At 45.4% G+C, this 23,340-nt stretch overlaps 1 long non-coding RNA gene across 1 annotated transcript; it reads left to right on the forward strand.

Annotated features, from left to right (window-relative positions):
• The first annotated feature begins 1,908 nt into the window (after nt 1-1,908).
• On the forward strand, nt 1,909-23,026 carry LOC144145198 (uncharacterized). The gene is made up of 3 exons (XR_013317448.1): nt 1,909-2,082; nt 12,555-12,664; nt 22,961-23,026. It is a non-coding gene; the product is annotated as an uncharacterized LOC144145198 (long non-coding RNA).
• Nucleotides 23,027-23,340: the final 314 nt, after the last annotated feature.

The following is a 23,340-nucleotide window of genomic DNA, read 5'->3' on the forward strand; positions in this document are numbered from 1 at the left end:
CTGATCATAGTTCCTGGCTGGAAGGTGCTGCGGCAGTCACCAAATTTGCGTGCTTTTTAAGGTATATGTATGTATTTATTGATAATTAGGAGGAACGTTTTTACGTAAAAATCGGACGAATGGAGGTGGAGGGTATTTAGGCGCACGTTTATAAGAAATGGCTGCATAGGCGCTCACTTCGTTGCAATGGCTAGTAAAGACGGTAGTCGCCTGCTGCCTCTGCCACGTACATGCCTCCCTTCTCTTTCCCCCTGACCTCTCATGCTCTTCCTCTCCCTTCTTGCTCCTTCTAAGATATGCACGCTAGAGGTTCGCTGAAGACGATTCAATTTTACCGCGTTCCACTGTTCCTCGCGCACTCGACGCGCCACCTACTGCGATCTTTCGGCACTGTTGCTTACTGACTTCTGAAAATGCCGCCAACAGGGCCTAGTGATGCGGGTGACCGGTTGTTGCAACATTGTTACGGGGGATTAATTAAACTTTCGCATCTCTCCTTTGCCGTCTCTGGCTGAGGGTGGAATTCACAAATTCTTACTCTTACTTGATAGGAATGGAAACAAGTGAGGAGTGTGAGACGTTCGGCACGGAGGAGACGACACGTCGCCTTTTATGCGAGTACCCATGCCATTCCTGCGAAAGGAACGAGCTGTCGTCAGCACTAAGCTAACTGGGCTCTCGGCGACCATTTTCAAAGGCGAAGATCTGATGTTACTGGCCTTCTCCATCAGTATTTCAGAAACCCACTAAGGAACTCTTACCATTCCTGCGGGTGACAAACTTAAATACCAGGTTATAAGACTGAACGACTCCAGTGAAAATCAGTGAATTTGAAAACTCAGTGATTCAGCGCTGGCCATACCTGTCCACTCCATCTTTTCTCCATTCTTTGTTTTCTCTTTTTGCCTATTTTGTCTTTCCCACGTGCAAGAAAGCAAACTAGGTTCTAGAGAGGTTGTCTTTTCTGCCTTCCTTCTACCTCCTTACTTCCTCCCTTTCCCTGGGGTTAATGGCCTTCCCATTTTTATAGTCCTGTTTCTCGGTATCAATTCTCCTACCCTCGTGGTAGGAGAATTCTCCTACCCGCCCAATTCTATTTCTTTCCGTAATTAAAACTACATCTCTTACTCAATTTTGTCCCCTCGTCGATGATGCTCATTGCGTGTCCCTAGGTGTGACTCCCATCATTATTCGATCCAAGACGCGCGGGGCCGACCTTAGGTACATGATGCTATACAATTGCGCGTGAGAAAATTGTTTCAGATTGTATAATTTCAGGTCCCTTCAAGTTGCGTGCAATCAGAGAATGTTCCTCGCACTTTATATGTGAGCGTATATAATTTATTTTCAGGCTCAACTGGGCTGAATTATCTACCCCAGTGTCCACAAGGCCGTGCTAATAGGGAACAGGTGGACGTCGTGAAGCAGCTCAGCATCGTCAAATAAAGGAAAACTTCAGAAATGAAATATTTGATGGGAGGAATTTTCCTCGATACAGCCCTCATTTATGTGATGGAGTGTTCGAGCGGTGCTGTAAAGGCGGAAAAAGCAATAATTCCAGTCGCGACATTTTTCCCCCACGGGTATCCCAGTGACCCTTCGAGAATGTCAAGCTACACGCATTGCACCGACCTCGTGACTACTGCGCTGAAACGATTCATCATGCGACCTTGTCGGAATTCCATGTTTGCATCTACATAAAGCAGGCAACTCAGTGTTTGCAGAAGACGTGAATTACTTATAAATCGCTCCAAATTTACAAGAAAAAAAGCTGATGCTCCTAGGCTGACATCGATTTTAAAAAATCAGGTGAGCAAATAGGACAAGGAGGTTTGTCCGCAAAAATAAGAGCAGGGAACATTTTCACAAAACAAGGGGCATAGATAGGTTTCATAGTGGTCGTAAGACTGTCCCTGAGCAGTGGCGTAGCTCGATAGGCCGTGTTTCTACTGGCTTGTAAGGTCAGGGCCTCTATGTTCGCAACACGATTTCCCAGTGCGTGGGCATGTTACTATTGCTGTGCGGTTTTTATGGCCTGTTCTGTGTCACGAGTGATGAGCTGCGAATCCAACCCCATGGATGGTAAGGAGTCGATGCAATCTCTCCCTTGTTAAGATGAGTATTTTCTAATGAAGAGTTAGTAAAGTTGTACGAGCTCAACGTTTATTTTCTTTGGTTTGAATTATACGCCGGATGGGAACTCACTGTAGTCGAGGAGAATAGGAATTAAGGCCCATCTTTTCTTTTTTATTGGAAACAAACTGTCTGCAGAAGTACGAACCGCCACTTAAATGTAAGGACAGGCTGTATTTATAAAACGTTGCTGGGAATTGGGCAACATTCGCATCATCGGCGAGCTAACCTTCCAGTCAGCAGAAAATAGCAGTCCAGGTGCGTGGCCTATATACGTAATAAAAAACCGTTGTATTATGAAAAACATGCTCCAGAAGATAGCATAGCAGAGTTGCGTATATTCACCTGGAGCGCTTGGAGGACATACCGCGTTAGCGACATTCTAACGCGCCCCGATGGTAACGCGCAGCAAAATTTACTAGCAAATTTTGAAAAACGTTTGTTGTAAGTGGCTGGAACTATATTTTTGGAGGCGCCCGTTTACATGCGAATTCTGATGGCCGCTTTTTAGCCGATTTCGTATTTGAACCCGATTGTGACACGCACACATATTTGAAAACGAACTGTTCGCAAAGAAGCGTGTGCATTAGGATCGTGCAAACACGGTAAACGAAGAAAGTGGATAGGTAATATTCCTTCATCAGGACGAAGCTGTGCGAAAATGTCACACTAGAGGCACGATCTCTTTCCAAACAGGTTATGTACCGAGGGTGTAGTTATGAGGCTTCTTTGCGAAAAGTCAGAGTTCGGTCTAAATGGTCAGTATGTAAGCCAGATCAGATCTACGGAAGCTACGGTATTGGGAAGAATGGCGTCTGACCAGCAAAGATTCACTAAAAATTTGCTCGGAAAGCTTACTCGTATACTCTGGAAGATAAGTGCAAGGACAGCCAAATTGCTGCCGCACTTCACGATACGTTAGCTTCGCCGCTCCTGTCATACTTGCAAGCCATCACGTTCACCCAACGCGATATCCCATCAGCGCCACACGCATTAGGCAAGCTCTTGTTCCACGCCCGCCGGCATGGCGACGTAGCGTGGTGAAAATACAGTGTCGCTCCCGGCCCGGAAACATGGGCTCTACTGCGATACAAACTGCAATGTACCCCTTTTAATGCGCAGCATTCTTTGCCGAGTACCCACACAGCAGGGACCCTGCACCGCCCTGCATTCCCTCAAAAATGCCGATATCGCGGAGGTTCCGCCTGTAATCGCTGTGATGGAGTAAATGAAGATAACTGGTCGCACGAAATTTTGAAAAAGTAGAAAAGTAAGAAAAAAAACAACAAGGAAAAAACGGAAAATGGCGAAACGTGTAACGCCCTGAACTGCAACAATAATGCATATTCTGAGAAAATTTCACCTGTCATCGTTGAACTAGCATAAATGGAGGCAATTGGTCGAGCAAAATTTTGAAGAACTAAAAAAATAAGAAAGATATAGAATAATTACTGAAAACGGCGAACCGTGTAACGCCGTGCATTTTCACAATAAGGCAGGTTTTACGAAAGTTCCAAATGTAATCACTAGAATAACGTAAATGCAGATAATTGGTCCGACAAAATTTTGAAAAACTAAAAAATATTAGAAATATAAATAAATTACGGGAAATGGTTCATTTCATTTTTTATTTCTTCAGACATAGGTTTACAAAAGACTGGAGAGGTCATCTGGTCCCTTAGCAATTATGCTAGTATCGGGCCCATGCAGTGAATACATTTATAATATTGCAAGCACTTAGACTACATGTAGAAACGAAAGAGTACAAAGAAAACAAGGAGAATATAGCATATGCAAAATATACGGTTTATAGCAGGACACATGAAGAAAATATCTTGTCAACAAAATGAAACAATACCCGCATAAAGAGTTCATCAAATAATAAACAAAGGAATTATATCAGAAAAGATATAATAGAGAACACGTTATGAAAAATACATGATTTCTTGCGTACACAGCTGATTATAAAGTAAAGTTTCGGTGAATAAATAAGCGAGCTAAGCTCCTTACATTGTGATATGTCGCCAGAAGACGACAACGATGATGTGCGCGCGAGAGAGGTACTGGGTCCTGTGGCACGAGCGCGCCTCACGTGTCGAACGCTGGCCAGTGCTGTCTCCAACGCCCGAACTACTGCCAATGTTCCTACCTCTTGGGTTGTAATAAATCGTCGGCAGCCATCCACGCTGTGCGGACGCAACAATTTGGCGACGAGGAAGACTGCGGACTCACCGGCACTTCACCGGCAGGTCACCGACGTCAAGAAACGGAACGACATGGCGACGTGCGACGTCGGTCGGCTACCCGATTTCAGCGGCAGCTCCGGCTCCTGGAGATCCTGGTATGGAAGGCTTCAATTCTTCTTCGAAGCTAACGACATCAAGTACGCTTCCAAGAAACGCGCTCACCTGCTAACGCTGTGCGGGGAACAGACGTACGACATCGTCTGCGCCCTCGTTCAACCCAAGCAGCCCAGCGAAGTGGACTATGATGACATCGTTGAGGTGCTCAAGGCTCACTTTGATCCGCAACCTTCTGAAGTCTTCTGCAGGGCACGCTTCCAATGACGGGACCAAAGGCACGACGAAACGGTCAGTGATTACGTGGCAGCGCTCAAAAAACTAGCAGCGGATTGTAATTTTGGCACCAGCACAGATATGGCTGCGAATCCGTCTATGCTACCACTGGACGTAATGTTGCGAGATCGTTTTGTCGGTGGTCTTCGGAATGAGCAGGTCCAACAACGGCTATTTGCAGAAAAGGACTTGACGTTCCAGAAAGCGTTTGACTTCGCATTGAGAGCTGAAAACGCTGTTGAAGACCAGAAAAACGTGAAGGCGGAACGGAGAGAGATCCACAAAGCCAGTACAAGTACCTGGAATACGGGAAGGACAGGCCGCTCCAGCAGCTACGCCGAGAAGAAGAACCAACGTTGTTGGCGTTGTGACGCACAACATAGTCCGGACACTTGCAAGTTCCAGACAGCTTCCTGCAACTACTGCAAGAAACGCGGACACATCGAAAAAGCATGTATCAAAAAGCGGAAAGAGGCAAGAACTAAAGGGAACAACAGCATCGAATATCCATGTGAAGGAAGTTCGACAACAGCATCAGCCCAGGACACGACTTCTCAAGAGTCGCCAAGCAAGGCGCTTTATGAGCTGAACACCTTAATGGACATATGCAGCACCCAGAAGGTCATGATGCAGCTACGTGTACATGGAAAATCGTTGACCTTCGAAGTCGACTCTGGTGCAGCCTGCACTCTTATCAGTGAGACAACGTTCAGATCCACGTGGACGAATGACCCACCTCGGCTCCAGACGAACAACATTCTCGTACGCACATGGTCAGGCCAGTCTCTTCCAGTGCTCGGCTGTGCAACGGTAGAAGTAACATACAAGGGCAATACTTTTACATTACCGCTTGTGGTAATCAAGGGATCAGGATGTAACCTCCTCGGACGAAACTGGTTTCCTCATTTGGGCATAGAGCTAACCGGCATCAACGACGTAACAGACGACGAACTTGTTTCCAAGCTTCTGGACATGTACCAGTCTGTGTTTGATGAGGAAATCTCAGGACACGTTGGTCCTGCTGTGCAACTCGAACTTGTGGAAGGAGCGAAGCCAAAGTTTCTAAAGGCACGGCCAGTTCCTTTCGCGCTGCGATCGCCTGTAGAGGCTGAACTGGATCGACTGGAAACTCAAGGCATAATCGAGCCTACGCAGCATTCAGACTGGGCAACGCCTCTCGTACTCGTGCGGAAGAAAGATGGCTCGTTGCGAATATGCGGCGACTACCGCTGTACAGTGAATCTGGCATCGAAGAAGGCAGATTACCCGCTTTCCACAACAGATGAGGTCCTCAGCCACTTGAGGGGAGGCAAGGTTTTCAGCACGCTGGATTTAGCACAGGCTTACCAGCAACTCCACGTAACGCCAGAGACAGCCGAGCTGTTGACCCTGAACACGCCGAAAGGGCTTTACAAAGTGAAACGGTTGCCTTTTGGAATCTCAGCAGCTCCAGCCATTTTTCAACGCTTCATGGAGACTATGCTGTCTGGCATCCCAGGCGTCTGTGCGTACTTAGATGATGTCATCATCAGTGGAAAGGACGCCGAGGAACATGCCGCCAGGCTGGAAGAAGTTCGCAAGAGGCTGCGCAAGTACAATCTTCGCCTCGGCAAAAAGAAGTGCTGTTTTGCTGTGAGGCAAGTTTCTTTTCTCGGACACCGAATCGACGAAAATGGCGTTCACACCAGCGCAGACAAAGTTCGAGCCATCACTGAGGCGCCAGCGCCAGACTGCAAGCAAGCGCTTCAGTCATTTCTCGGGATGCTCACGTTCTACGACATATTCTTGAACGACCGAGCAACAGTTGCCAGCTGTCTCTACCAGCTCCTTCAAAAGGACGCTACGTGGAAATTGGGAGACTAAGCACCAAGAAGCATTTGATCAACTCAAAAAATTGCTTCTCAAGCACACCGTACTGGCACACTACGACGAACAGAAGGAGCTTCTTGTCTCATGCGACGCTTCGCCATACGGCATAGGAGCTGTTCTGGCTCAACTTGATGACCAGAATAGAGAGGCGCCAATCGCTTTTGCATCTAGGACGCTAGGGCCGGCAGAACGAAATTATGCTCAGCTGGACAGAGAAGGCCTCGCTGTAGTGTTTGCAGCTGACAAGTTCCACAAATATATTGCAGGAAGGAAGGTAACTTTCGTTACGGATCACCAACCGCTGCTCGGCATACTGGGACCAGGGAAACCCACGGCTCAAGTCCTCTCACCACGCATGACCAGATGGTGCATCAAGTTATCGGCATATGACTACGATATTGTGTACAGGCATGGCAAGAACCACCAGAACGCAGACGCGTTTAGCCGACTACCACTGCCAGAATGCATCGATGAACCATGGCCACCAGGCGACGTGCTGCTGTTCGAAGCGTTGTCGCGACCTCCGTTAACTGCTACAGAGATAGCCCGTCTAACGCAGCAAGACAACATCCTGCGAAGGCTGTTCAAGTCAGTGCAGGATGGCACAGTGGAAAGACTCCTTGGAGATGAGTTCGCTCCATACCGGAGAAGAGCGACCTCACTGGCATCTCATCGCGATTGTCTCACACTCGGATCACGGGTGATCATACCAAGCTCTGCACGATCTCACGTTCTGGCACTTCTGCATGCCGGTCATCGAGGCATGGTAGCCATGAAGAAGTGTGCAAGGAGTTTCGTATGGTGGCCCGGAATCGACAAGATGATTGAAGATACAGTGAGACAGTGCTCTGAATGCCAATCAATGCAGAAGAGCCCACCAAAAGCTCCGATTCCCACATGGGACCGTCCCCAGACACCATGGCACACCCTGCATGTTGACTTCGCGGGACCACTACTCAGGCGCACCTACTTGGTTGTTGTGGACGCGTACACCAAGTGGGTAGAAGTCCGTCACGTCACCCAGACAACATCCGCGGTTGTCATTGACGTACTCCGGAGCCTCTTCGCTACGTTCGGCATTCCACGGAAAGTCGTCTCCGACAACGGAAGAGCCTTTATTTCAACCGAGATAAAGCAGTTCTACGCATCAAATGGCATGCAAGCTATGACGTCACCAGCGTATCACCCTGCAACAAACGGGCAAGCAGAACGATACGTGGCAGAACTGAAGAGAGCCCTCTTAATGGATAAACACTACTCCATACAGTGCAGACTTGCAAGGTTCGTGTATCGGCAGCACCCGACGGTGCACACAGCCACAGGAATGACACCGGCGAGAGCGATGTTTGGCCGCGAACTTTTATGTCCCCTCGATCTGCTCAAGCCAGAGAAGGAAACGCAGACCTCTGATCACCAGCCGACGCTGAAGCAATCACGTCGTTTCGAAGAAGGGGAAAGGGTGCTCATACGACAGTTCTTAAGAAAGCCAGATTGGATTGAAGGCGAAATTCTGCGCCGCGTCGGACCACGATCCTGGGTGGTAAAAAGCGCCCTTGGAAAGGTTCGCCGTCATCTGAACCACATCAGGAAAGCGAGCCAGAGCAGGACGCCCACGGACTGGAGCACAGCAGACGATTTCGCTGACACAGCGCGAGAGATGCCATCGAGTTCTGCTGTTCCACTGATACCGGACTCGCTGGATACTCCAGATGTTTCCTCCCAACCATCGACCTCAACGTCTCAAGCAGAGACCACCCGGCAACTGCGACCAGCCGAGGCTAGGCGGCCTCCAGATCGCTATGGAGACTTTGTTTACTGTTTTCTCTAAGGGGGGAAGAATTGATATGTCGCCAGAAGACGACAACGATGATGTGCGCGCGAGAGAGGTACTGGGTCCTGTGGCACGAGCGCGCCTCACGTGTCGAACGCTGGCCAGTGCTGTCTCCAACGCCCGAACTACTGCCAATGTTCCTACCTCTTGGGTTGTAATAAATCGTCGGCAGCCATCCACGGCTGTGCGGACGCAACACGTTGTACGTACTTTTTGAGTTCACTGGAAAAATTTTGACTTTGTTTGACGTGAAGTGGTGTGATATTCCATATTTTAGTTCCGACATATTGCAGAGTCCGTTTCCCATAGCAGTTACGTGCCGGGGGAATGTTGAAATTGTGATCCGATTGAGTTCTAGTATTTCTGACTGGTGTTATGAATATTGATGGTGGTAGGGGGTTATTGTTTGATATGATATTCCGTGTAACACAAGCTACTTTAAAATCGCGTGGAAGTAAAAAAGGCAATATTTCGAGCTGTTTGAAGAGTGCTGCCGAATGATCCGTGCGTGTGGAAAACGTCATAATTCGTAGCGCGCGTTTTTGCAATATGATAACCGGCTCAAGATACGAATGATTAGTGTTGCCACATGTTTCGACGCAGTAGGCCAAGTGGCAGTAAAAAGTACCGAAATAAATGGCTTTTAACGTTTACAGAGGAAAATGACAGCTTGCCTGATAGAGAGTGAAACAAACGCGGCTCAATTTGCTGCAGACTATTTTATGTGCTCCTTATTATGCAGTGACGCACCTAGGGTGACGCCATGATATTTACAAGTTTGTAATTTCGTAATTTCTTCTCGGCCTATCTTTAGTGTGATGATTTTATGGAATCGCTTACCTGAGGACGAAAACACGACGTAGTTAGCCTTGTTTACATTAAGCGTTAATATGTTGTTGGGAGACCATTGTTCAACCTTTGCAAGTTGTCTATTGGCGTTTGTTCTAATTTGTGAATATCCGACCCAGGTAGTGGAACTGCAGTGTATTCAGGGTAAATTATGGTTTGCCCTTCATCTATGGAGTTAGGTAGATCGTTGACGTATAATGCGAAGAAAATTGGCCCCAAAACCGATCCCTGCGGTATACCCTGCGGTACCGGTAGGAATTCACTCACTGCATTTTCTATATGCACTCCCTGCGTACGCTTGTGAAGATAGCTTTGGAAAAAGGTAATTGACGGACCTCGAAAACCATAACAATTTAGCTTTTAAAGAAGTATGCTCTGGTCACCCGCATCGAAGGCTTTTTTTACGTCCAGAAATAACCCAATGACATGTTTGCCGTTATTTCCATAACGGCAAACGCCCTGCATTTCCACAATAACATAGATTTTGGAAAAGTTCAAAATGTAATCGTTGTGATAACGTAAATGAAGATAATTTGTCGGACGAAATTTCGAAAAACAAAAAACTACAATATTAAAAAAACGGCAAATGTCAAAACCGATGCCGCATCGACTTTAACGGAGACTTCGTGAGAGTTCCACCAGCAATTGTTATAATAGCGCAAATGGACATAATTGGTCAAACGAAATAAAAAATCAAAGATATAGGAAAAATATAACATAATTACGGAAAATAGCGAACCATGTAGCACCCTGAGTTTCCACAATAATGCAGATTTCGGAAAGGTTCCAAATGTAGTCGTTGTAATAACGGAAATGGGGATAACTGGTCGGACGAAATTTTGAAAATCTAAAAAAATAGGAGAAATACTAAAAAATTAAGGAAAATGTCATAACGTATACCGAATGGCATTTCTAAAGTATTACAGATTCCGCTAAAGTTGTACCTGTAATCCTCATAATAGCGTAAATGGATATGATTGGTCGAACGGTATATTGAAGAACTTAAAAAAAAGAAAAATATAAAATAGTTACGGAAAATGGGGAACCCTTCAATGCCGTGCGTTTCCACAATAATACAGATTTCGCGAAAGTTCCAAATGTTATCTTTATAATAACGTAAATGGAGATAATTGATCGGACGAAATTTTCAAAATATAAAACATAATAAAAGACTAAAAAAATTACGGAAAACGGGAAAACGTATAATGCGTGGCATTTCCAAAATAATGCAGATTCAGCGAAAGTTTCACCTGTAAGCGTTAAAATAGCCCAAATGGATATAATCGGTCGAACAAAATTAAGAAAAACAAAAAAATACAAAAAATATAATATAATTAGGGAAAATGGCGAACCGTGCATTTCCACGATATGAAGACTTCGCTGCAGATTCACTTATAATCTTTATAAAAGCGTAATTGGAGATAATTGGTTGGAGAGGATAAAGAAAAACAAGAAATTTGGCTGAGAAAAGCTCACGCTTAAGACAAGCGGAATAACAATGCTACGCCTAAGTAGATAATTCCCTGAATTTCTGCGGAAATTTTTCTTCTCAAAATCATTTTCTGCTTCAAAAAAAAAACAACCTAATAAGCACCTTGGGACACAGTCCGCAATTTTTGTGTTTTTTCTCTTTACGGCGGACCATTTCTTGCGGGGGACAACAATGCCGCGTTTTCGCACAATACACCTTTCGAGGCTCTCGCTCAAAACGTTTTAAAATTTAAATATGAACAACACGCTGATAAAAATTTTGCTTGCTTCCACCTGAACGGGACGTTTCACTTTAAATGCTCTTTATTGGCTTTCCAAATAAATTGCAGTTCCATAGTTGATTCATCTTACTCGAGTTCCACTCAAGGATTACTCACGTCGATCTGCACAACTTAGCCAGAAATAAAAGTTTCAAAAGTTCACTTCACTGTTTCTTTACAGCAATCAAGGCAGAATATTTGTTTAGATTCTGCTATTATAAGGTTACGAACGCGTGTTAAGGACACATCAGTAGAAATTAAGAAGAAGAAATGGGCGTGTGCAGGGCATGTGATGCGAAGGCATAATAATACTTGGTCATTAAGGGCAAGAGAGTGGATCCCTAGAGAAGGCAGGCATGGCAGGGGGCGGTAGAACATTAGATGGGCAGATGAGATCAAGGGGATTGCGGGAATAAATTGGTCGCAGTTAGCATAGGACCGGGATAATTGGAGATCTATGGAAGAGGCCTTTGCCCTGCAGTGGACATAAACGGGCCGATGATGAGGATGATGATGATTACAAGGTTCACGAGTTTGTTGCCATACCCCCAGCTGTTTCCTCCTGTTGCTTTCCCATTATTCATCCCCTCGCGCACCTGTTGGTCTTCCTTTATTTATCCCCGCGTTCAAGGAAGTAATCGAGATATTAAAGAAAGCGTATGAGCAGTAGTGACTCCCTTGAAACCTTTTGCGGCGATTGTTTCATGACGCCACAGAATTTGTGCTATCGATTTGATTGTAGGGTTTAATGCGCTGACGCAACGCAGGCGATGAGGCACGCCGTAGTGGAGGTCTCCGGATTAATTTTGATCACCACGGGATCTTTAACGTACGCTGAAATCTCGTACAGACGGGTGTTTTTGTTGCTTTTCGCCTCCATCAGAAAAGCGGCCGCCGTGGCCGGGAAACGAACCCGTGACCTCGTGCTCAGACGCACAACGCCTTAGCCACTGAGCCACCGCTGTGGGTTGGTGGCCGCCGATTAAAGCACCCACCAAGAAACGTGACTGGGTGATAGTAGTCGAATCCTCTAGTTCCGTTTAATAATGGGTCTCCTGGATTTACCAGTCCTGGACGGACCACATCGGGCAGTCCAAGGACAGCGTTCGAACCGGATGTACCACAGGAATGCATAGGAAATCGAGCGTTGGATCACCTCTCGGGAAGACCGCGGGCGATTCGGGACTGGTAATCAAGGAGGCCCAATATCACTTGAATGTTAACATGCAGTTAACAAATTCATAACTATGTTTTTACTGCTGGCCCTTATTACGTCACTACTGCCCGTATTACTTAACTGAAGCACGAATTCAAACCTTTTCAATATTTCCTGTGTTTTCTTCAGCTATCAAACGTCTTTGTAGTTGGATGATTGAAGCTGATTGTGTTACCAAAGGCTCGTTCTCTTAAACAGAACAAAGTTTAAATTTCTCTTCGTGGGTCTTTGGGAACCACGTTACAATTGTGTAGTTATCTGCCAACTATTGTTGTGTTTATGAAGTGAGTGTGCACACTGTGTATGAAGCAACTCTTCTGACTTTGCAGCGATGCTAGCAGCATCACAGGTTGGGCGGGCGACCAACCATTTTGTCAAGAACTGCTCGCACTACCTGAAGGAGCTCAAGCCCAATCCGCCGATACAACTGTTATACGAGGTGTTGTATCAAGTTCCTCTTTCTTGCACGAGGCTTTTACAACCCTTCACAGAAGCTTTCATTTTATTTCTTTTTCTCTACATTATGGGATTCGAAGCAAAGGGCCGCATTTCTCTCATTGTCGAGGGATTTTTGCGCAGATATGTTTATAATACCGTACTCGGGTTTTCCTAGAACGGCGTGTCGAACAAATATGCACGCTCCAATATATTTTTGAAACACTTGCAGGTGGAAAACATTGCAGGTACCGATGAAAGTGTCAAGCCTAAAATTACAAATATGAGTTCGAAAGTTTTCTCATGACGCCAAACATATTACATCTTCGTTCTCTAATTAGTCCGGTTCGATAAAGTGACTGTGTACGTATGACCAGTACAAATTTGTTTCACGCGTTTAGTCAACGTGTGTTAAGTACAATGGAAGGAGAACGCTGGGGAAAGCAGAAAACAGCTAACCGATCGAACTGGAATAGAGCCATTGAGGCCGAAACTACGGAACAGGTTATTGTAGTTTTCGGTGGTTGTTCCTCAGGCCAAGTGATATTGAATTAGTAGTGCGGCTTCTGGTTGAAGCCCATTGCAGCCTCTTTGTATGTTTTTTGGGTGTTTGTTTAGCGCCCTTATTGTTATTATTAATATTATTTCACTGCCTAATATTCATTAGCCTCAGGAGAGCACAGCGGTTTGAGATAGATGGCGGGGCAGTGGAAGTGGTAAGCGCAGATATCTACTTATTCCAATTAGTGACCCCAGATAGCTACTTTAAGGCAGACATAATCAGAAGGGTAAGAATGGTGTGGAGTTCATTCGGCGGGAATTCTCAGATAATGAATGGCAGCCTACCATTGGCCCTGAAGAGAAAGTGTATGGCAGCTGCATCTTACCGGTACTCACCTACGAGGCAGAAACTTGGAGGCTTGCTAAGAGGGTTAAACTTAAATTGAGAAGGACTCATCGGGCAATGGAGCGGAAGATGATAGGGGTAATGTTGAGGGACAAGAAGAGAGCGTAGTTGGTCAGGGAACAAACACGCGTTAAGGACATATTAGTAGAAATTTAGAAGAAGAATTGGGCGTGGGCACAGCATATAATGCGAACGCAAGATAACCCTTGGTCATTAAGGGTAACAGAGTGGATACCTAGGGGGGTAAGCGTGGCCGGCGGTGGCAGAGAGTTCGGTGGCAAGATGAAATCAAGAAGTTTTCGGAGATAAATTGGTCGCAGTTAGCACAGGACCGGGAAATTGGAGATCTATGGCAGAGGCCTTTGCCCCGCAGTGGGCGTACGCAGGCTGGTGATGATGATTACCGGCCGTATTGACCGACCCTTTGGTAACTCAGCAGAGCTGGCGTTCCGGTCTCTAAACAAAGGAACCGTTGTAGGTCGAGCTTTTCGTCCGTCTGCTAAAGATCATGCGTCACGCAGGGGCATGAGGACGTTCCCAGACCCACCGATCCTCGGTATTCAATTGCGCGGAATGCATGCAGGCAACCAAGTGTGCACCGCCATATCTGTGGCCAAGCGTCTGTTGCTAGGCGACGTTGTGCGCACGGCCCGCAGATCAGGCACCCCTCTTCTCCTCCATGCAACCGTGCGAGTGCGCCCGTGGCCTCCACGATTTGCTGCCGGCGTTACGTCGGGCTCCGCGGGATGGCGGCACTTGTCCAGCTAAGCGCGACTGGCGCGACTACGACACACATGACTGTGTTTCACGTTACAAACTCTTCGCCGAACACAAAGTATTGGCGGTGAGATCTTTGAGTGGCGCCCCCTGGCTCTGACGTCGGCTTAGGGATTCGCGCCGCTGTCGTCTGCTACACTCCGCTTGTGAGGAGCAACAGTGCCTGGGCTAGAAATCGCCCTCTTCGTTGCTGTAGTGCGTTAAAAAGCGTATTTCAGGCGACTCAGTTATTTTGCCAGCTTCTGACGCATCTGAATAATTTGAAGCTGTATCCCCCACAAGTTTGCAACACACGAAGAGATAGAGAACAACTTTCTTCAGAGTATCGGTCAGAAGATCGTGTGTAACTGGTCCTTTCTTGCTTATTCGCGAGGATCAGCGATCAGAGCTTCTCGATAAGTATTCAAAATGCGTAAGCTTCCCTGCAGTATTTTTGAGATGCTCCTATGAAGACTCAACAGTCTAATACTACGTACCAAGCAGCGGCCTCTACACGCTCATCGCACAGCAGGAAATAAAGCGGCTTTCTTCTGTTTCTTTCGTTGTTGCCTTGTATCGGATTAATGTTTCTTGCTTTTTTTTCTGCCCAACGCATTAATTTTTCTGCGCCGTCACCAACTTCTTATTACGAGGTTTCGGGATGTTTGGGAGCCTCACAAAGCCCGTGTGGATATTGCCTTCATTTTGTATGGCATAAATTCCCTTCTTCACAAATTGGCTTTCATTACGGCTGCGTGCAAGAAGGTGCATATCCGCAGCATGCTTTGTTTATTCACATGCAAATACAATGAGAAGGTTTGTGCTACGCCACCGCGATCGCGCCCCAAACAACTTGGTCCACAGTACTCGAAGGCGGCTTTTGTGCTCCGAATTTCTATCGTAATTATATCGTTATCATAACGAATTGACTCTCAGCTCAAACAATGATGACATGATTACCATGTTGAAGGCATGATATGCTCGCTAACTAACGTAATAAATAGTATAGCTGCATATTACAAGACTCGAAACCGAAGAACAATTCCAAGTAGCTCTTCATTGCTTTTCAACCCTTCCAGGCGCGAAGAACAAATCTTATTCTACTCGGGATGGCGTTTTATGATTTGAAGAAAATTACTTTTACTCTCTTGTCCTGCACTGAGGACCCGGCCCGCTAACCAGATCTATTTAATTGTTAAACAAAGTTTTCCTCTCCTCCGCTTACTCCTCCTCCTCCTTTTGAGTGCAGTTTTCCTATAACGCATATCCGAATATCGGGAAGATATGGCTGTGCAAAATGTTCAGAAATACCCTTCCAGGTCTTAACAAACATATATGTGTTACTATAAATTTAACGAAGACGTGACTCGTTTTGCTCAATAAACCTCCATACTGGTTAGATGCCTGGTATAGAATAAGCACGCGCGTATATACACACTGGGTTATTTGGAACTCAACCTACAGTTTTTGCAGTCTACAGTGCATGTCGGCAAACTTTGATGCCTTGACAACGTAAAGTGATGTGACAAAACGCGTTCGAGCGTTCGGCAAGGTTGTAAAAACTGTTTTACCTTACATATGATTACCGGGAATCGTGATGCCTTCTGCCAAAGCCGACAGCCCTGAAGGCCTAGAATTTGTTTTGGTCTTCCATTTTCGCTGTTGTCGGTTATTAGCAGCTGACTGTTCCTTTTGTTCGAATGCTTACATGAGAAGTTGACGCCTAGCTCCGACTCTTCGCGCTCCGCAAAGGACCGGCTTCGCAAGGAATGGGGTGGCGCCGGCAATGTTTCTCCCGTAGCGGTATCCAAAACTATACTTTAATTGACACCATGAGCTAGTGTATGCGATTTTAAGCCTATTATTATGATAAAAAGTTACCCACACGCCAATTCTGGTGTGCACAAGCATCAGACGTTGATCGAGCGCAAAGAAACAGCAGGGAGAGCGATCCTGAGTGAAGCAGACGACAAATGCGAGAATCCCTAAGCTGACGTCACGGAGGCGCGCTTCGCAGCGCCGCCTGTGTTCGCGCTCACCGCCAATAGGCCTTATGCAAAATCTGCTGCCCTCTCGCGGCCACCGCGAGCGCGACCGCCATGTTGAAGGGCTCAACTGGAAAGCGGAGCTAAGGTGGCTAGCGGAGCATCGAACTGCAGCGAGTTCCCGGCGATCTATCGTCTCCTGTCGTCCAGGAAGCCTACATACTGTTGTGTGCCATGTTGCACACAAAGTGGGAACAAGGATGCTCGGGGCAAAGGTAAGAATGCTAGAAGTCAAAGTATTAATGTTTATTGCGTGTCGCACGCGCAGCGAATCGTAGCCGTGTAAAATTCTTTAATGTAACAATGACAGCAACAAATTATGTCCGTGTGATATGAAAGGGGTTACCAAAGAACTGCCTGCTTGTCTCAATATGCCAGAATTACCTCGCGCTAACGCAGCGGCTATTGCGGACTATACTACTTCGGTGATCGGCGCGAACGCGACCTCGCGCTAACGCAGCGGCGATTGCGGACTACTACTTCGGTGATCGGCGCAAACGCGATCGAAGCTATAAAAAGAATTACAGCGAATGCTGAATGGAACGGCCAGCGCTCGTGCGTGTAATACTGATAAATTAGCGTTCGTGCTTGCTGGTCCGGTGTTTGAAATTATTTGATCCCTCGGAAGGCAGGAGTGTCAACTGGCTTGAACATAGAGGGTGCAACCACTGTGTTTACATGCTTTGCGAGTTGAAGGCGAACGTCTCTGCTACAGTTCATGTCCAGACGTACTTTATGTACTGTTTGAAAGATTCCGTTTTTTGCAATCTCACAGCGAAGAGAAGTTTGCACGCGATGTAAGCATTCTGCGTTCACACCAAATGCAGGGCAAAACGAGTTCGAGTGGTCGCGTGAACGAACTCCGTGCCGAACACGAACCATCGCTTGATCCGCAATTTTTCTTGCCATGAATGACGATTATCTGGCCAAAAGCACACGCAAAAAAAAAAAAAAAACGCTGCGCAAGAATAGATGCCCTTCTAACGAAAAAAGATACATGGAAAAAGACGCAGTTTAGGTACATTTATTGCATGCCTTAGTTCTGCAATTAGCGCAATAAATGATTATTGAGCATTTTCAGTGCATAATTGAGGAGGTAGAACAAAGGGGAGGAGGGGGTAGCTGTTTTGTAGACATTGTTCTCTGGGGTGTACCACCGTTGTACCCTCTCATTTTATCAAGTATTTCTTTGCTACCTTAGGTGAACCTATCGTATCGTACTTGCGATTACAAGCTAGCACACACTTTCAGTACGGAAAACAAGCTAAATACGTTGTTTTTTCCCTCCATGGCAATCATCACATCATCTCATTTTTGCAGGTGTCATTCCACTGCATTCCTGATGGTGAAGAAGCTCGCAAGGCACGCGACAGAAAGCGCAACCCGCAGTCCATAGCGTTAGTTCTATAAAAATTAATCACCAACTGTGTTCGATCGTTTGTAATCTGCACATTCATTATCGTGGCAAGAATTCCTTAGTATTTATTTTTCATTCAAAAATTGCCATCAATCGAAAATTTACTCTGCACCGGGCTGCAGCATTGCAGTGCTCTTTGATTTCTTAAAAACGGGATTTTTTTTTTCTTGCGAGTGACCCAGGATTGCTGTTACAAAAACAAGCGCAAAGTTGAATCGCGGAAGAGCGAGCATTCGTCAATGTTTTTTTCGCTTTCATAAGGACGATTTACGGCACTGTTTGTTGCAAAACACGATACCCCAGCGCTACTTGAACAAACAAGAGCCGTGAGCCAAATATTTATTGCATAAAATAAGAAACGCACATGAAGTGAAACGGAACACGCGTGTTGCGGCTGCCCGAGCGACTGATTTTTCAAAACTTCGATTTGCGTGCGGCACCATTGATGGCTCGGTAAGCTTTAGAATGTAATTCATTCTAGGCACCATTAAAGAACATCTGCGCAAACTCAAAAGCACATACAAATAACAACAAACCCGGCGCACCGTTTCGTCTTCATCGTCGGCAGGCAAACGTACGATTCGGTGGCGAACTTGTAACTGCGCTCCTGGTGCCGTTGCGATTGCGTTTTGGACGCGTAATATGTCTCTTCGAAGCCGGACGGGAACTGGGGCAACTCAGACAAGTCCACACACCATTCATCAGTCATTACGTGCGACAACACAGCGCGAGACGTGCATCGAGTCACCAAGAAGCGATAACACGCACGCGCAGCACCTTGTAGCACACGTATTCCCGACCGGTGCTATCCTTAAACATGGCGTCAAAGCGAGGGTTCGATTCGGCTGCGACAGAGGGCAGCACTTTTGCATAAGGCGTTGATGTCACTGAGTGCGATTATTAACATCTCCGTTGGCGCCACAGTTTAGAATCGGTTTGGAACGGAGCAGGTGACGCACTCCGGTGTCTTTTTTTTTTCTTCGGCGTGCGGCCGCAGTGGCCCAGGCTGCGCCGTGTCCGTGGGGCATCGGCCATGTCTGTGGCCGTTTCTAGTGTTGCCAAGCGAAGAAATTGAACGCTAAACTTTTCGACGAATACCGTCTATAGATGGCGAGCTGCAGGAGCCGGTTCCTCCTCCTCCCTCTAGGAAGGGGAGGAAAGGGTCTCCCGCCTCTGACATGATTAGTGGACGATTCCTTTGCGCGAACCATAGAATTTGCGCGGCGACGGCGCTGCCGTTCTTCGGAGAGCGCCCGTACACATTCAAGCCGACACAAGAGATCCACACTTCCTCTGTTTCCGCAGATTTCACAGTGGGTTTAACTGGGTTTCATTTTTTTATTGTGTTGCACGCTTTTGCTGCTATATAGAAATTACCGCTCCCGTTTATGGAGTATACGAGGCCTTGATGTGTTGACGGCATACTACTTGGGCTGCCCATAAAAAGTGTTTTTCCAGTGATCCCTGTGTCTGCGGCAGTAAAGCCGAGTTTGTTAGGGCTTAGTGTGCAGGATACACGCAACCAAGCCTTGAGGAGATGACTTCTTGACATTGCGTACCTGTGTTTAGTAAAGCGTACTGTAGGAGAATCTGGAAATCGGATAACAATGAAATTCGGAAACTAAAATGTTCAACTCATACATCGCCCACACAAAATGAAAATACAATTGATAAATCCCCCAAAACACAAATAAGAAACTTGTAAAAAATCAGCCTAATCGTGTTACGTGATGACTTCAAAAAAATGCATAATGGTGGAGTTAACAGATTTATTTGGTAAAGTAGAGTAGATGGAGAGAGTTGGTCGAACAGTATTAAAAAGAAGAAATAACCAATAATAGCAAAAAATACACCCTTGAACCTATAAAATATTCATATGCATCTTATACATCCACTTTACGAAGCGAAGACAAAAGTAAAGGCCATAACGGAGTAAGGAATTGACTCGAATCAAAAATTGCGAAAACACACCACCCGTGCACTACGGCTGGAATCTGCGGAAAAACAAATAATTAGCTAAGTAAAGGCACCCAATCGCAATAATGGCGTAAATTTAAGTCATTGCGAAAAAGCAGCAAAGGAAAAAAAAACAAATAATAAAATATTCCCATGTATTTGACTTTTTATAACTAAATATATCTATGAAAACTAACAATGGAAACAAGCCACGTAATGACGCTGCACGTTAGTAGACAATTCTCCGAGCTTCTGCATATTTTTTCAGTTGCATGACCACTTTTGGGCACTTCATGTAAATGCAATATTTTTTATTTGGCCATTCGTACCAAGGCGTATGCTTAATTAAAAGAAGATCGTTAGCATTGATACTGTATTAAGTATTACTTAGAAAGAGATGACGGAGGCCAGATATATGTTTGGGTTGTCCAGAAGAAGGCGTTTGTCTAATACTAGCAATGCCAATTTTGATGCAAACTTCCGAAGTTAAGCTTTTAGAGAAACAGGTGAAACATGGCCGGATCGCAACCCGGTCTCTCGACCAGGGCATATATCGTATGAACCTTTCTGCTCGATTCGCGACAGCCAACCAAAGACACCGGCAAGAAATATAGGTGGCCTCTAGTTGTGTTAGGTCGCGCATCTGGAAAGACAACATGAAGTCTACATGGGGGTACATCCTTTTAGCGTTTCTTTCGTTTTGTCACAACTGACGTCGCTTATCGTGAAACGTAAAACGGGTAATATTTTCTACCTTTTGTTTGGGGAAAACAACGTTCTTGGGCACCGCAATGTAATCGAGTGATTTACCAAGGGCTAGTTTTCGTAATAAATCAACGTTGCGCTTTGTCTCTGTAGACCGCTTAACGTGCCGAAGGCTTCTTTCGCCCTAAACAATGCTGAGATCCGTTAAGAGGGCCATAGTTGATCGTGGCAAGTTTTTTCCGTGCATATACTCTGCCCGCACACAGACTGCTGTGTCAGAAGGGTTTCTTGCAACGGTTTGTTTCTCGTGAGGGGAAAGTGGTTGTAAAAATTACTAGAACGCTTATGTCTGCTAACGTGGTATGAATTCTAAAGCAGCGTAGCACTGATCACACCAATGATCTTCACTAGCGAGTGCCCGTCAGAGGGTATGTGGTAAGTGTCAGAGCTGGGGTTATTGACGTCGGAGTTAAATAGAAATTATTGACCGGGCATTGAGCGTCTGACGGCTACTGACACCGTTGTTTTTATTTATTTCATTACCTACATTTCCCCGAAGGCATCGAAATAGGGGGGGGGGGAGTATTACAAGTAGAAGAATTCAAAGAATTGGCGTATAAGTTTCAGATGCTGCAGTCAGAGAAAAATTTTAACACAGAAAGAATTTGAATGTAGAAGAAAACAACAATACGACAACAAATAAGCATAAGCACCGCCGTCAACAATTGCAACGATATGTGGTAAAGATTGTCAGCAAGGCATGATGCAGGGAATAGAACAAGTAAAAAAATGGGGCTCAAAACAGGGCATAGACAAGCGAAATCTTTTACAATGTTTGGAGACATCAAAAGACAAAACACATTACTACTCATTGAGAAAATGCTACGTTAATGATTAAAAAAAATCGATTCTTGCTTATCATTTCTCTGAAGTGTTGCGGGAGGCGATTACAATGCTTTATGGAACGGGGGAAAAGAAATCATAAAAATTAAGGTACGCGCAGCTATTTCATTTATCCTAAATTGGTGGCGACGCCGAGTAGATACATAGGCTGGTGGTTGTAAATATAGATCTCTGGTAACCACAGTGCGTTAACATATACGTCACGAAGGAAACAAATGTGATAATTGTATTTCGCAAATGAACATTAGGTTAGCCAAGCGAATTCTTTATTTGAGTGATGCTAGTTGGAAGCCGGTAATTTCCAGTTCCAAATCGAGCAGCACAATTCTGAATGCATTCTAAGCGGTCGATAAGATTTTGAGTGTGGGGATCCCACACAACGCATGCGTACTCGAGGATGGGCTGAATATGTGATAAGTATAGGCGTTCCTTTACTTCCCGAGGGGCGTGTCTAAAATTTTACGAATAAAATCAACAGTGGATGCAGCTTTGAAAGACACTGCTTTAATAAGACGATTCCAAGTTAAGTCAGCTGAAAATGTTACTCCAAGATATTTAACATCGGTTTTTTGGAGAATGAGCAGATTATTCAAACGGTATTCCGCCGGGAAAGGTACCTGTTTCCTATAAAATCGAATGTGCTGCCATTTACTGATGTTCAAGGGCATACACCATGTGCAGCACGAAGAATGAATTGTTCCGGGGTCTGCTTGTAGCGCTCTTTAATCAGAATGGTCATTGATCTCTTTGTATAAAACAATCATCTGCATAAAGCCAGATTTTAAACTTGATGTGCTCGACTATATCAATAATGAATATCAGAAAAAGCAATAGCCCCAGCACTCACCCCTGAGGAATGCCAGAAGACACAGTAGCCAGTCGCCTTGAGTTGACAAGTAACCGTGGCAAAGAGCATTCTGTTCTACTTACTCGGAAGCTACAAATCTGTTCCACAGTAACTTAATAAAATGAGCATGACACCCGCGTGATGCATAGCAGTAAGGCATGGCCACAAAATAGCACAATTCTTCAGCTTTCAAAGCACGTCAGGCAAGTTAAGTGGCCCTCAGAAGCCAAGGTTTGCATGGGGTAGGTGCAGTATAGTGACTAAGAAAGCGGCTTTCAAGGGCTGGCCCCTGGTTTCGAATACCGTTCCTGCGTAGGTTTTTATTTTTGAGGGCACTGTGGAATTCTTGGGCCATTCGCTCATTACAACAACAGGTTTTTTGACTCATGGGAACATAAGGCGTTCGCATAAAAAAAAAGCAGGCATAAAACTAAATACAACCTACAAAGCCTCCAAGAGATCGCTAAGATGTGCGTCACTTATATGTAGTTCTTTTTAAACAATGCCAGCGCAGGGAGGGATAAGCTAGGTGCTCGAGCTTCCCTTCCGCGTTTTATTCGGATTACATATTTTTCAGCTGTCGCCTTGAGTAAAATTCTCAATTGTAAGGTAGCCAACTGTATCTGACACATCTTTAAAGCACGTCTCATTCTTCTGTGGTTTTTATCAAAAAAGATGGCGCAAGCTCTTTGCGAAATGCTCATAATCTCTGGTCACCAACCCGCACTGAAAGAAAATGTTACTACTTTTTGAACACCTTGCAGTTCTTGAAGAGTGTGTGCGACGCCATTGACCTGTGTCGGGAACGCTTTCGCGAAAATAGTTTTCAGGTGAGAATGGCTTCATCGTTCTATCTCAGCTGCCCACATTATTTTGCAGTTTCAATCGTGCCACAGAACATAACCTGAAGATTGGTAAAAATGCCCTGAACAAAGTGATCCAGAAACAACCGAATTTTAAGTCTTCTCAATACGTAATGGAGAGAAATGCATTTTGTCTTTTTATCGGCTCCCATACTAAGTCAAACAAATGAAGATCATTATTTGTACCACATTATACATTATACAGAATACATTAACGACACGTAATGTATGTAGTCCAGCAAAGAATCGGTATAACAGGTTGATGTACGCATTTCGCAGTG

The sequence above is a fragment of the Haemaphysalis longicornis genome, unplaced genomic scaffold (assembly GCF_048455015.1).
Source record: "Haemaphysalis longicornis isolate Haplotype H1 unplaced genomic scaffold, Haemaphysalis longicornis Haplotype H1 scaffold_7, whole genome shotgun sequence".
Classification (NCBI taxonomy): Eukaryota; Metazoa; Arthropoda; class Arachnida; order Ixodida; family Ixodidae; genus Haemaphysalis; species Haemaphysalis longicornis.